Consider the following 15,331-nt stretch of genomic DNA (forward strand, 5'->3'; position numbering starts at 1 on the left):
TCGAGATATTCATCCCCATGTTCATAAAGATCTGTATCTGCCACTAAAATGGAGCTATGACGATTTGTCCAATTCAAGCTTGCAAAATTGTTTTCTCTACTGTGCCATGTTTTCAGAAGATGAAGAAATTGATGTGGATATCTTGATGAGAATGTGGATTGTTGAAGGCCTTGTCAAGAGCAGATAGGCTACCTATTCAATGGACATGGTCGCCGCGTGCAGCTACTCAAGGCATCTTATAGATCGTGGTTTGTTCGTTGATAAGAAACTCATTGGCAATGTTAAAAAACTAGAGAATGTGTGGAAACCGAAGCACATAAGAGTGCCGCATGTTATTCGTGATCTGGCATTGTATATTGGGGAGAATGATTTTTTTTCTTTTTTTTTTTTATTTAGGGCAGGCTAACAGGTTAAAGAATTTACAGATGCACAAAGTCGGGATTGCAAGAGAATATTTCTATGCCAGAATCAAATTGAAGATCTGCCAAATGATTTTGCTGGCTCAAAAGTTGTAAGTTTAAACTTGTCCAAAAATCCATTATCTAGTCATGTTCCACAAAGCTTTTTCCACGGCCTCACATATCTGCAGGTTCTTGATCTCTCCAACACTGGTATGGTGTCAGTGCCAACATCTCTTAGTCAACTCACATGTCTGGAGTTTCTCTCATTGAGTCGTACTCACATTTGTGATTTCCCTCCAGCCATATGCAATCTTCCACGACTTCAATTTTTAGATCTTTCCTTCTGCTATATAAGATCCCTGCCTCCCGCCATATGCAATCTTTCAAGGCTTCAATATCTTAACCTACTAGGCTTAGAAAACTTGGTGATTCCACTACAGATATCTCAGCTCACTTCACTGAAAAGGCTACAGTTGCATTCAGAAAGTTCAGAGCCTTTAAAGGATCTCACACGTCTAACAGAGCTCGCTCTAACTATAATGCCAAGGACCGAAGAGAATGAAACAGGTATGGATTTAGGAACCTTGTTGGAAATTAGGCACTTATCCTTGGAGTATAATGCACATCTTCTGCAAGAGCTGAGCATGCATCTTCCCCGCAGTATGCAAAATATGAAGAAACTGCAAACTCTCAGGTTGATCAGCTACAAGGGAGTAAACTTACCAGACTGGACTTGTGAGTTTCAACGACTACAAAGAATAGAATTGTTTGGGTGTGATCAAATGATAGAACTTCCTTCATTGGAGACATTGCCAAAGTTAAAGTTTCTCAAACTAAAAGCGTGCACACAGGTGAGGGACCTCACAGAAAGGCCAAATGGATTTCCAATGCTAGAGAGGGTGGATTTGGTATCCATGTCCTACTTACAAAGTATGGTGGGGTCATTCACTACCCTTCATGTCCTTAAGATTAAGGATTGCCCAATGTTGAGGAGGTTAGGTATGGACATGCAAAGCTTAGGGAATTTAACGATATTAATGGGGGAACGTGATTGGTGGGAACAAACAATTTGGGACGATTATGGAATGACAAGAGCACGCCTGGAACAAATATTTAGAGTTTTGTGAACCTCTAATATTGTGATGTTTTATTTGTCTTTAGAGCTTTGCTAATATTGTGATGTTTTATTTGTATTTACATCTTTGTGAACTGGTAATATTATTATTGTGTTTTATTTGTATTTAGACCTCTATCACCACGTAATATTATGGTGATGTTTTATTTGTATTTAGAGCTTTGTGAACTCGTAATATTATTGTAATGTTTTATTTGTATTTAGAACTCTGTGAATGGGTAATATTATTGTGATGTTTGAAGTGGTAATATTATTGTGATGTTTTATTTGTATCTAAAGCTTTCTGAACTGGTAATATTCTTGAGATGATTTATTTGTATCTAAAGCTAAGTTCCGAACTGATAATATTCTTGTTGTTGTTGGGAAAAGTATCCAATTCGGAATGCCCCTATCCCACTCTAAGAGGTGATAGTGCCTTAGCAACAAACGAAGTAAACTAATTGAGTCTTCTTTCTGAGATGTAAATGAGGAAGAAGGATGTAACTAACCGGTGTCTTCCGCTAGTTTGTTGATCCAATCACTCCTCTCTTCGGTAGCTCCCAACTCCTTGCTCCTTCACCGGCCCAGCTTCACCAAATTCCTGCAAAATCACAAGAGAGAGAAACTACAAGAAGATACAGATATACATTCATAAAAAGCTCAAGATCAGATTAAGCTAAACATGTAAGCATAACAAAACATCATTGGTACACAGCATGTAGGAGAAACTCAAATAGTTTATTGATAGAGTAATAAAGTCCAAGAGGAGATACAACCAAGTGAGGCCCGATCCAGCATCTACCTCCCAGCAAAGGAATCCCTTCCTCTCCTCCAACAAAGCACAAATCACCCAATGTACTAATCTCAATCTCAAACCAACAACAATTCTCTGCAAAGTACAAAATTCCAGCTTCCTGAACCTCTGGCTGAGAGATCCATATATAGATGTAAGCAGAGAGGATGAGTCAGCTTATGTTTTGACTTGTGGCTTCTCTCTGTCAGTTCTTGCTTCCACTTGGAGGTTGAGAACCTCTTACTCATCACTAGTCGAATTCGTTGAGGCAAGTGTCATTGGAGAAGATTTTGGAAGCTTCCAGGGTCTTTCCACCTCGTTGAATGAGCTTGCCATTTGTCATTTCCCACTCAGCGCACCCTGGTAGTGATTCCACCTGCGTTGCAGTGCACCTAGCCAGTGTAACTTCTGCATTTCAACGCAGGCAGCTAGTGGAGCCTCTGAATTGATCCTGAATTGACTGTTTCTGAGTGGTTTTTGGTGGAGAACTTCTGGGAGAAGCTGTCATTGGTTGACCTTGTTCCTTTAGGAGCTGTAACAAAATCTTTAGGGACTTTGGATCCCTTGAATTATAGACATTTCATGCTTATAGCTGTAAGGCACAAAAATGTCTATAACAGTTGCCCCCTAAAGTATGAGGCCATTTATCGGGTGAAATGCTTTATTAGGAGGATCTGAAGTTCATCCAATGCTGGGAGGAGACCTGTAATAAGATACAATACAATACATTATTTTTCATACTGCTTTCATGATCTAGCTGAGGCGGGCATTCCCATGCTCAGCTTTATAAATTCATTTTTCTGTACATAGAGCAGACAATCGTCTAATGGTAGACTGATGATCTTGCTGAAATCATCATCCTTTGGTAGGATGATTGTCTGTGCTGCAATGTTGTACATGTCAATGTCTTTGTTTTTCCTGAATATATCGCAGCCCGGATGGATGAAACTAGATCCGGGGTCTTCAAACTCGTTCGATCTTCACTCTAAGTACAAGTCGATCCATGTGAGAAATGTTCTGAAGTCGAACATGGAAAGACATCGCTTGATTACCAGTCAATGATGTAAACTATTAACAAGCGCGAGAGGAATCACCGATAATGATAATGACCCTTAAGGTACTGCAGTACAATTCACGTGGTGTGAATAAAGGACTTGGCATCGAACACCACGCAAAATCTTTCGGTCGAAGGTCATTGTTGTATACCTGTCGCCGGAAGTGAGAAACTTGCCATTGAGGCATGCAAGCTTCAAAGTACTGAGGGGGGTGTTCCTAGATCAACTTCTTGGATAATGAGCTGATGTCGACAAGAAGCGATCCGTCAAAGGAGGGCCTTGATGTATCCCACATCAGTGACACGGAACGGAGAAAATGATTTTGATGGAGGTGAAAACGATCTGATGATATATGGTTCAGGGTGACGGTCATAAAAGGATGAAGGATAATGTATGGTAGTGGATGGGACACAGTTGAATTCTCTGGATGACTTCTCTTGAACATATCGGCGACACTTGTGTGACGGATTGGTAGCATTTACCCCAAAGATGGATGGTATGGCGAGACCATGGCGATGTGACCGGTGAATGAAACAACCCAACCCGACTCAGGCACGGAGTGGAAGTGTCATGTTCAAGAGCGACTTGCTACCAATAAAGCTCTTTGAGTTTCTTCCCAATTTTTCCCCAGTCATTGCTGACCAGTACCTCTTTATTTTTGTCAAGCTTGAGGAGGATAACATATGCTTGTTCTATAATTTTCCCTTCGGGCAAACCTATCGCTATGTTTTAACGAGCCTAGCGATAGTGAAACTCGTTCTCGTCTAAAGACAAGTTTGTCGCTATTTAATGTTTTTAACGAGTCTAACGACAAAGATAACTCGGTCCTTTTCATTTTTAGAGAGTCTGAAAAGGTACGTAAAGTCAACTCCGAAAGTCCTTTTTCGTCATCTAATCCCTTAAGTCCGTGTTGATGCCTCGAAAATCGCTGCAACAACATTGGGGGATAACCACCCGGTCCGGACCTTAAAGCAGCTCCTTTTCCGTTTGGTGTGGTGGCTCCGACTGTTCAACTAGGTCCAGTTACCTTCTCCCTATTGCTATTGGTTTATAATGTATCTTTAACTACCAATAGACAGGGACATCATATCACTTCTTCTTGCTGATCGGGCAAGAGAATGACCCTTAAGCTGATTTGGGTTTAGCCAAGCCACAACTAAAATTTTGCCTCTTTTAGGAGAGGACTTAAAAGAATGTAGAATTTACTCTAAATGCAAGCTTATTCTATGATGTAAGCAAAAGAAACTAATCTAAATCCTATCTTAATTAGGCAGATATAGATCTAACCCAACTAAGAGCAAGATAATTAAAGTATTGGGATTTAGATATGCCTTGTTTATAATGAATACCAAGTTAATGAAGTAGTTCAATTAACTAATATTATGGATATCAAAACACATCCTATTGAGACCTCTTAACTGAAATAATAAACCAACAACACTCAGGAAGTAGTTCACATAAATGATATTGATTATCAAATCAGCAAATCCAATAACTAAACAATAATATGTGGAAATAGTTCACAACATATTACCACTCAATAAATCAGTTTTAATAAGGTAGATTTCTGAGTAAATAGTTACTCAGAAATCAGAAATTAATCTATAAGAACATAGATACATGATAACAACATTGAGACAAACTACCCATACTGACAATAGTGCACAAACATGAATAAAATGACACATTCCTGTTACCATAAAAATGAAACTGATATTTGAAATAGTAGTATTAAAAATACCAATTTATTGCATCCATTTCTCTGATCTTGGTCTCCAACAGTCCTTTACATTGCTTGAACTTCTGCCTTCAAAGCTAAAGCCACAATAGTGAAAACTCTGCCGCTCATACATAATTCAAGAGACAAAGGAAAAATCCTCAATAATCCCCAGATCTGAGATTTTTTCTCCTATCTCCTACAACTCTACATTTCTATTACAGTAGTGATTTTAGAAGTCTAGCATTGCAGAGGAGAGCAGCCCTTATTCCATTCTACAATCTGTTATTTATAATATTTGTGTAGGAATTTTGGAGACGAGAGTTTGTTCAAGAGAAATCTGCTAAATCCAATTTTACTTGCTCAAAATTCTGATCTTCAATTGCTGGAGCATTCTCATTGACTGAGATCTTTTTCTCCATATTTCTTCCACTGTTTTCTTGCAAAAAGAAATCAAAATAAATTAAAATGCAACCATAAAATCAAAATAGCATTGTTGGCCTTTAAATCAAATTCAATCAAATTCTATTCAAATAAATAATTGAAAATAAAATATAAGCTCTGTATTGATGCTTGGGATACTTTGATTGGCCAAGGATATTATTAACCAATGGATCTGCAATTAGAAGAGGCTTTGGACAAATGAAAATGAAGAAAATAACTCAGAAAATTGATTTTGTTTTCAAAATTCGGAGCTTGATCTTCTGCCTGATTTTTGACCCAATAAATGATTAAATCTGTTAGTGAAACCTCCTCAGAAATATTCTCCTTGATTTTCTCTTTCCAATGAGCCATCCTGGGCCTCATTTGGCCAAGTATAACTCAATTTATGAGCCTCCAAAGTTGATGAGTCAAATCTGGCATGAATCTGGAAATTCTGTTGCTGGGCTAAAAAAAATATCAAAATTCTTATTAAAATTAAATCCTAAATTAGAATTCTAATTAATTCTAAATTAATTGTTAATTATAAACTAAACTAATTATTAATAACCTATTTATTAATCTAACTAACTGATATCTAATTAACGATTTATAAACAAATTTAATCTAATTAAAAACTAATCAATATTAATCTAAATGATATTTAAATTTTAATTAAATTAATTAAATATTAAATAGTATTAATTAATTTAATTAATATAATATATTACATATTACATATTAATATATAAACTAATATTAATATATATTAACCTACACTACTTCTTACTTACTCCTATGGTAAGATACTCACGTAAATCATTCCTAAAAATATGAATTAATACGTGAGCCATACGTGAAGATCAAGGCTTGAAATAAATACCAAGTTTTTTAATAAAACTTTGAATTAATGCATCATGCCCATATGCCTTTCGGGGTTTTCAAAATTTCGGCGATCGGGGATAAGAGGCCATCGGCAATCGGGAGACTTGGGAGGATGGTTAAACTTGCCTTGTATGAAAGCTCCGATGCGATGAGCGATCGGGAGACTTGACTTTTCGCAATCGGAGAGTCGGGGGAGTGCATGGTTTGTCAAACATGTTACAATGTCAAAGTCCCCGATGCGATATTGGAAATCGGCGTCGGGGGTATGAGTCCATCGGGGTTTTTTAAACACATGTCATTTGAAAGCTCCCGATGCGATTAAAATCTATTTTTTATATTTTTCATATATTAAATTTTAATTTAATTAATTTAATTATATTTTTAAATAATAATTAATTTAAGATTTAATATTAAAGATTAATTTTTTATTTTGGTTTATTTTATAAATTACAACTATTTTTAATAAAATGAAAAATAAATTATAGCCACTTTGAAATTATGATTTTTCGAGATTAATAATTTATTGGAGTAAATTACTAAAATCCGGTTGCTTCATGATTTGGCTATATGGAAAAATGTTAGTAAAAACTCACTACGGGTTAATATTTAAAATGAATGTATTATTGAACTAATTTATCTACAAAATGCAATATTGTACATTTTACGCATTTTTAACCTAGGCTACATAAAATCTCAGACTTTCAAAGGAGTGCCATTTTCAAACCAGTTGACCAAATGAGGTGAAACAAGCGTCAATGGGAAGCTTATAAAAAATCGATTTTGACAAAGCAATCAAAACAAGAATCCAAGGAAAATGAAAAATTAACAAAAGTGTAGGGCAATTAACTAAATAAAAATCCAAAAAGGAGTTTAGCCAAATTTTTTATAGAAAGGGTCCCCATTATTTGAAGTGAACAAGTCAAAAATGGGGGGGGTTGTGTTTTTACCACAACAATGGCGACACACGGAAGAAGAACTAGTTATCTCTATTTAATGAGATTTTCCTAAAATTAAAGTAAAAATAATTAAAGAAGAGAGAATTATTTTTTGGAATGCTTGACTAGGTTCATTAATCTTAATAAAAACAAGAATCATCTGATTGTAATTTTTCTTAAAATTCCTCATACATTAAAATATTTCAAAACTCTTCAGCAATCCTTAATTAGTTGCAGAAATAAAGCAGGGGTCACTTTACAGCTTAGCTTTTTTAAAATATACTCCTTTGTCATAGGTAGAGCCACTGCTGCCAGCAAACATCTATAGTTTTGACAGGGTTACCTTTTAATCATAAATGATTCAGAATCCCATCTGTTTAAGAATTACTGATCTAGAGATAAATCCATTTATATATGTTTTTTTTTTTTTTTTTTTTTTTTGTTATAAATCTTAAAAGCCATTGTCCTGGTTTGGTGGCCAGATAGTTGACAATGCCACTCACTGGCTATAATCAGACTGAACAAGCTGGCTCGTGATGAGACCCCTTGTCTTATAATTGTTTGCAATCATAAGTCATTACCCTGGTTTGTTTATCAGTGTTGGTAATGTGAGCCTATTTTCCCCTATGATCATGGTAAGCAGGCTCACGATGAGACCTCTTATCTTCTAAGTTTAAATATATTTTAGGATTATACTCTAGAAAAATAAGACTCTTTGGGACAGGGAGAATCATTGACTCCTTAAGAGTTAAGAATGATAATTTCAGAGTTAAAGGTGCTTTGCTGTAAAGTGTCTTTGCTTGGTTAAAAATAACTTTTCTTGACTGATAATAAAACTTTGAAAGATCTTAATAAAACTTTGAAATCTCAAAATGATTACAATTTGATGAAAAAGAAATTTTCAATTTTATGATACTTTGCCAACTTCTCTTGATTAGTAATCTCTTCCTTAAGTATGTCTACCTTTATAATAAGAAAATCAAACTTCATTAAGAGATTTAAGAAAAAGCTAATAGGTGACTATTAACAATTTTTCTCCATGTATCCTGACCATTGTTAGGTAACAAATAGGCCTTCCATATAAATAATGGCAAAGTCACCAAAATCAAAGCTGAAATCCGAAGGAAAAGAATTCTTATGCTAAAATGAGAAAGAAATCAGCAAACAAAAATAAAAATGAAGAAATTTTAAAAGTGGAAAAGAAAATCCAAGTTTCGAAAGATAAACTCAAACAAGAATGTTTATACCAATGTCTTAACAATATGAAGAAAAGAAAATAATCGTGTAATCATTCCTTCTTATGTTGAGATTTAGAAAAATCATACCTTGCAGGATTGTAATTGTTTTAGGCCTTTTGGATAGCAGTGACAATAAAATTCAGCCACAATGAAAACTTTCTGTATGATATTAATCTTCTTGTTTCAAAGCATCATCTTGATCATTTTCTAATAAAATGAATGCTTAAAGAAACAAACTAAAGGTTTAGAAACTTCCTGGTGTAGCTGTTTCGATGAAGATTATTGCTGCTTATTGAAATAAAACTTGGAGAAAAGTATGGACTTTGAAAATATGATCTGGCGGAGGATTGGAAACTTCAAATGGAGAGCTGCAAAACAGAGTTTTATATCAGCATAATTTAAAAACAAAAATGAAACTAGAGTGATGAAATGGAAATTAATGAAAGTGGGCACATGAATCTTACCATTGGATAATTGCTTTTGATCTTACCTGAAAGGTATCAGTTTCTCCAAACTAGCTGACTTCTTATTTTAATTAACATTAAAAACATGAAGAAGTCACACTAACCAAAATCCTATAACCCAAAATCATTATTTATTTTACTTAAACTAAAGCAAAATAGAATGCTTAGTGTTCAGGGGAATTGAAATTAAAACAAATGATTTTTTGTATGAGAAATTGAAATGATTTTTTGTATGCTGCAAATTTGTCATCAATTGCCTTTTTCCCATAGTGGTTACCCAAGCTCGTTTTAACACATCGCCTCATCGGATGATCCACACAACATGTTTCTTCACCATGCTTGAAGTTTAATTTGCAAGACTTCAATTTTATTGCTATGCCATATATTGATTAAATGTTAACGGCTTAGAGGCATGCATTGGAAGTTCTTGCATCAAATGTTGCAATGGCGAGTCGCCGATATGAAAATATGCGATGAGAAGTTGTGCTATGAGATGGAGTGATCGCATCTTTAAAGAAATATTATATCGAGGATTGGGGAATATTAACATTGTGCTTCCCACATCGCGCATCGCAGAATCAGAGATTTGATGTAAGCATAAATAACAATGCGACGAAGCGATTGCGATATCAGCGATTGGCAAACTTTTGGTACCCGATATAACACGATATGATTCCTGCGATGCCGATGTGCGATGAATGTCGTGGCTAATTGGCGATCGGCAATCTTAAGCACCCGATGTAACACAATATATTTCTTGTGATGCCGATATGCGATGAAGAGCGGACCCGATAACTTTTACAATGGAATTTTAATAACATATCGGATCCGAGACATAGGCCCTTTTAAAGTTGCGCTCCTACCATTATTGCGATTGAGCGGATGCGATATTTTATGAATTTGATTTGAATTTCATATCGGGTCCGGAATTATGTGTTTATCGCAATATCGGTAAAGTCGATTATCGGAGATCGGCGATTCATGTTCATGGAAGTATACTTCACTTGGAAAGCTCCGATATGCGAAATGCGATATGGCATATGAGTAAGATAATACATCGGAGGTATTTTATGAACAATTTGTTATCAAAAGAAATGCTAAGAACTACTTCCGATGAAATCTTATGATGCGAATGGTCTTATGATATTCCTTGAAATTTCAATTGTGTTTTCTACGTGAATAAAAGCAAAATTAAAAATGCTTAAATTCTAATGCATCACAAATAAAATTTCCCTGAGCCTATTGCAAATTTGAATTGGGTTTGCTGCTTACTTCAAGTTTTGAAAACAAATGAAAACCTGTAAATAAAATAGAACACGAATCAAAAATAAACTAAGGAAAAGAGAAACTAATAAGAGATGAGAACGAACTTGCAAATGCGTACCTGGAAGGAAATTGTTTGCAAATTTTACCTTACGAATCTTCAAATTCTTCCTTTGATTTATCAAAATTTCGACTTTGTTCAAAATCATCTCATCATTTATTCTAAATCTAAGTGTGCAATCAGCCTAAATAAAATCTTTTTATTCATGTTCAGGAAATATAAAATTTACCAGAAATAAATATAAAAATAGGCTCCCCTTTTGAATTGAAACAACAATTTATTACCTCTGCTCATTGTGAATTAATCTTGAGAAAAATTTGTATTGTTATAGCGACTGTTCAATAATACCTTTAGTAAATGAATATGATGCGTTTTGTAGCATCAAATAATAAACTGAAGATCAGAATGGGATAAAGCCACTAATTGTGAAAAAAGTATCAAAATAGATTTGAATGTGTGCACTTGGAAAAATGGACATCCTTAACAAATTTCGAGGAAGATAATATGAACTTCATATGATTACCGTGAAAGGTTAGACTGACTAATAATTATTGAATTAGAATTAAGCTTATGATAGACAATCCTACATTTCATGGGATAATGGGATCATGAAGCTTTTATATCCTTAAATCCTTACCATATAAATTTCAAAAGAAAATCTTAGAAGGAAATCTTGAAATAAAGGAAAGTGGCTTTGAGGCGATTGATGCCAAGTGCAACCTTAATTGAATCTAATCAAGATATTATTCAAAATAGGCAGAGTAGAGGTATTGCTGTAAGGAATTTTAAAAAGAAGCAAAAATTAAAATTTTCTGATAGGGAAGAATGTTTTCGCTGAACATGTATGAGAAGGCTGATTGCTTTGTTTTTTTTTTTTTTTTAAATCTACAAAACTGTTAAAAACAAATTAACTATACAAAACAAACTAACTAATTTAATTCTACTCCTATTCTAACCATATACATGAAAATGACTAGGTATAGTCATATTTCCAGTGTAACCATTCTCTCATTTTTATTCCCGCGTTTATGTACAGTCCAAATGTTAGTAATAAAAATACAAATTTGACTAAACTAAGGAAAATAAATATGAAATCAGAATGTACAGTTATTGTTAGGAACTTAATTAAAATCTCTCTCTCCTGAAATTTCCTTTCCAATTGACTACCAAAAGGATCATAAAAATCTGGATGGATTTCTATTAAGGATTGAGAAATGTTCAAAGGAAGAGATAACAGGCCAGATTGTGAATATGAGCTTTTGGATTCTTTGACCTGAAAAAATTTGTTAGTGTTATGTACAAATGTTAAATCATTGACAATTTTTCTTGAAGAAAAAATTTCCAAACAATTTTCAAATGAGTCAATGAAAAATGGATGGAAGCCTTTCAAATAAAATGGCAATTTATTAATTGAATTGAATTGCTGGCCAGATTGCAAAAATACATTCTCTTGTTGACATTGCCTTTGAAAAGATAGAAGCTTTTGATGAAACATTAGCATTGATATAAATTGGAATATTAATATCTTTCGATGCTGATGATTATAATATGAAACTTGAATTTCCCAATTGGGCAATGCATCAATTGAGTGTTTGATAATAAGGTATTCAATATGCCAGCTAAAAGTGTGAAAAATTTGAAAAATTAAATCTGATTTTATACAAAATAAGTGGGGAAATAAAAATAAAATGAAATTACTATTTTTACAACTAATTTTACAGCACATTTGGGATCGTTTTGAAATGATTTCATTTTCACAAGGAATGTCCAAAATTATGGAATTTGGGTAATTTCGAATTCCAACTTGTGAAATAGAAAACGAATTATGGTTATGAATAGGAATGGGAGTTTGATCCTCATATGAATCATAAATTGGAATGATTTCTTGAATGGTGAAATCATGAAGATAATTTGCTGCTCTAAAATGAGGATTAGTTGGGATAATTCCTAAATTGAAGCATTCCTCATCCTCAGATGTTATTTGAATTTTATCATGAGGATTCTCTTGAGAAAAATTGAAATCAACATCCTCAATATCAGAGTAATCATCATAAATGACCTCACAAGACTCTCTAGAATTCCCTTCAATCTCATCCAATATATCCAAACAAGGAGGAACAAGAATTTCATGTTCATTAATGGCAAAAGAATGATCATTAATTGCTTCTCTATCTTGATAAAAACTTAATGGTAATTTATTTAATTCATCCTCTTTAATTTCTGAAATATCATTAATACCAGGAGGAAAATTATTACCATTATTGAAAATATCAAGATAAAGGGAAAAATGTGAACCTGAAACAATGCATTTAAAACTGTCTCTGTTTGAGAGTTCTTGTTCATTATGCTCATTGTAAATTTCAGATTGCAGATCATTCCTTTGCGTGCATATGCTTTCTTGAAGAATGCTTCTTTGCTTCTCTGATTTCGGCATTTGCTCATCATGGAGAAATTCAGAAATTTGTACAACAATTTGCATTTTATTATTTACTTTGATTACTGCTTGTACTTGCTGATTTGCGATTTGATTTTCTGAATTTACTTCAAAGTAGCTTTCAGATTTCAAGGCGGCTTTTTCCCCAAAATTGCTATTGTTGTCTTCTTGCATTTGAATGGAATTATTTTCCAAGCTTTGTGACACCACTTCATCACAATTTATTTGCACATCCAAATTGGGATTCTCATTTGTATTGGAAGGGGATGGAATAAAGCTTGAATCAATTTCATATGGATTGGGAATGGTTGGAAGAGAACAAATATATTTAAACCAATCTAATGATTCTTCTTCTGTAGGTTTATCTTCGTCCTTAAATCTTAAACAATTCAAGTGAAATCGAATATGAAAATCATTAACAGACTCATTTTTAAACCTTCGTAGATATTCAATTTCTTCACATACTTGTTCATAATCGTAGCCGTCAAATTTACAAATGAAAATTGTAACAAATTGATCCCAGCTATGGATTGAAGCAACTGGAAGAGTTCTACACCAGCTTCTGGCTTTTGCCGCAAATGTAAGAGTAAAAATTCTGCATAAAATGCCTTCATCAATTCCTTGAAAATCATATTTTGAAACATTTTGAATAAATTGAAAGACATGATTAAAAGCAGAAGAATTTCTCTTACCATTAAACTTTGCCTGAGATAAGAGTCTTACCACTTCGGGTGGAGTATTGGAAGATGCACGTCCATGAATACAACTCCAAATTGGAAGTTTAAGAGGAGTCATCACAATAAATAAAATATTAAAATTGAAAAGACTCCAATAGACAAAAAATCTCAGGCCCTCCTTCTAGCGCCAAAAATGTTGATGCCTCGAAAATCGCTGCAACAACATTGGGGGATAACCACCCAGTCCGGACCTTAAAGCAGCTCCTTTTCCGTTTGGTGTGGTGGCTCCGACTGTTCAACTAGGTCCAGTTACCTTCTCCCTATTGCTATTGGTTTATAATGTATCTTTAACTACCAATAGACAGGGACATCAGATCACTTCTTCTTGCTGATCAGGCAAGAGAATGACCCTTAAGCTGATTTGGGTTCAGCCAAGCCAAAACTAAAATTTTGCCTCTTTGAGGAGAGGACTTAAAAGAATGTAGAATTTACTCTAAATGCAAGCTTACTCTATGATGTAAGCAAAAGAAACTAATATAAATCCTATCTTAATTAGGCAGATATAGATCTAGCCCAACTAAGAGCAAGATAATTAAAGTATTGGGATTTAGATATGTATTGTTTATAATGAATACCAAGTTAATGAAGTAGTTCAATTAACTGATATTATGGATATCAAAACACATCCTATTGAGACCTCTTAATTGAAATAATAAACCAACAACACTCAGGAAGTAGTTCACATAAATGATATTGATTATCAAATCAGCAAATCCAATAACTAAACAAAAATATGTGGAAATAGTTCACAACATATTACCACTCAATAAATCAGTTTTAATAAGATAGATTTCTGAGTAAATAGTTACTCAGAAATCAGAAATTAATCTATAAGAACAGAGATACATGATAACAACATTGAGACAAACTACCCATATTGACAATAGTGCACAAACATGAATAAAATGACACATTCCTGTTACCATAAAAATGAAACTGATATTTGAAATAGTAGTATTAAAAATACCAATTTATTGCATCCATTTCTCTGATCTTGGTCTCCAACAGTCCTTTACATTGCTTGAACTTCTGCCTTCAAAGCTAAAGCCACAAGAGTGAAAACTCTGCCCCTCATACATAATTCAAGATACAAATGAAAAATCCTCAATAATCCCCAGATATGAGATTTTTTCTCCTCTCTCCTACAACACTACATTTCTATTACAGTAGTGCTTTTAGAAGTCTAGCATTGCAGAGGAGAGCAGCCCCTATTCCATTCTACAATCTGTTATTTATAATATTTGTGTAGGAATTTTGGAGAGGAGAGTTTGTTCAAGAGAAATCTGCTAAATCCAATTTTACTTGCTCAAAATTCTGATCTTCAATTGCTGGAGCATTCTCATTGACTGAGATCTTTTTCTCCATATTTCTTCCACTGTTTTCTTGCAAAAAGAAATCAAAATAAATTAAAATGCAACCATAAAATCAAAATAGCATTGCTGGCCTTTAAATCAAATTCAATCAAATTCTATTCAAATAAATAATTGAAAATAAAATATAAGCTCTGTATTGATGCTTGGGATATTTTGATTGGCCAAGGATATTATTAACCAATGCATCTGCAATTAGAAGAGGCTTTGGACAAATGAAAATGAAGAAAATAACTCAGAAAATTGATTTTGTTTTCAAAATTCGGAGCTTGATCTTCTGCCTGATTTTTGACCCAATAAATGATTAACTCTGTTAGTGAAACCTCCTCAGAAATATTCTCCTTGATTTTCTCTTTCCAATGAGTTGTCCTGGGCCTCATTTGGCCAAGTATAACTCAATTTATGAGCCTCCAAAGTTGATGAGTCAAATCTGGCATGAATCTG

The 15,331-nt window shown here is 33.9% G+C and overlaps 1 pseudogene; it reads left to right on the forward strand.

Annotated features, from left to right (window-relative positions):
- Positions 1-205: 205 nt before the first annotated feature.
- LOC149188730 (adenosylhomocysteinase-like) overlaps positions 206-15,331 on the forward strand; it is a 38,204-nt pseudogene continuing 23,078 nt past the window's right edge.

This window comes from Pinus tabuliformis, chromosome 3_1, assembly GCF_031772625.1.
Source record: "Pinus tabuliformis cultivar Carrire ecotype Pingquan chromosome 3_1, CPIR1, whole genome shotgun sequence".
Taxonomy (NCBI): domain Eukaryota; kingdom Viridiplantae; phylum Streptophyta; class Pinopsida; order Pinales; family Pinaceae; genus Pinus; species Pinus tabuliformis.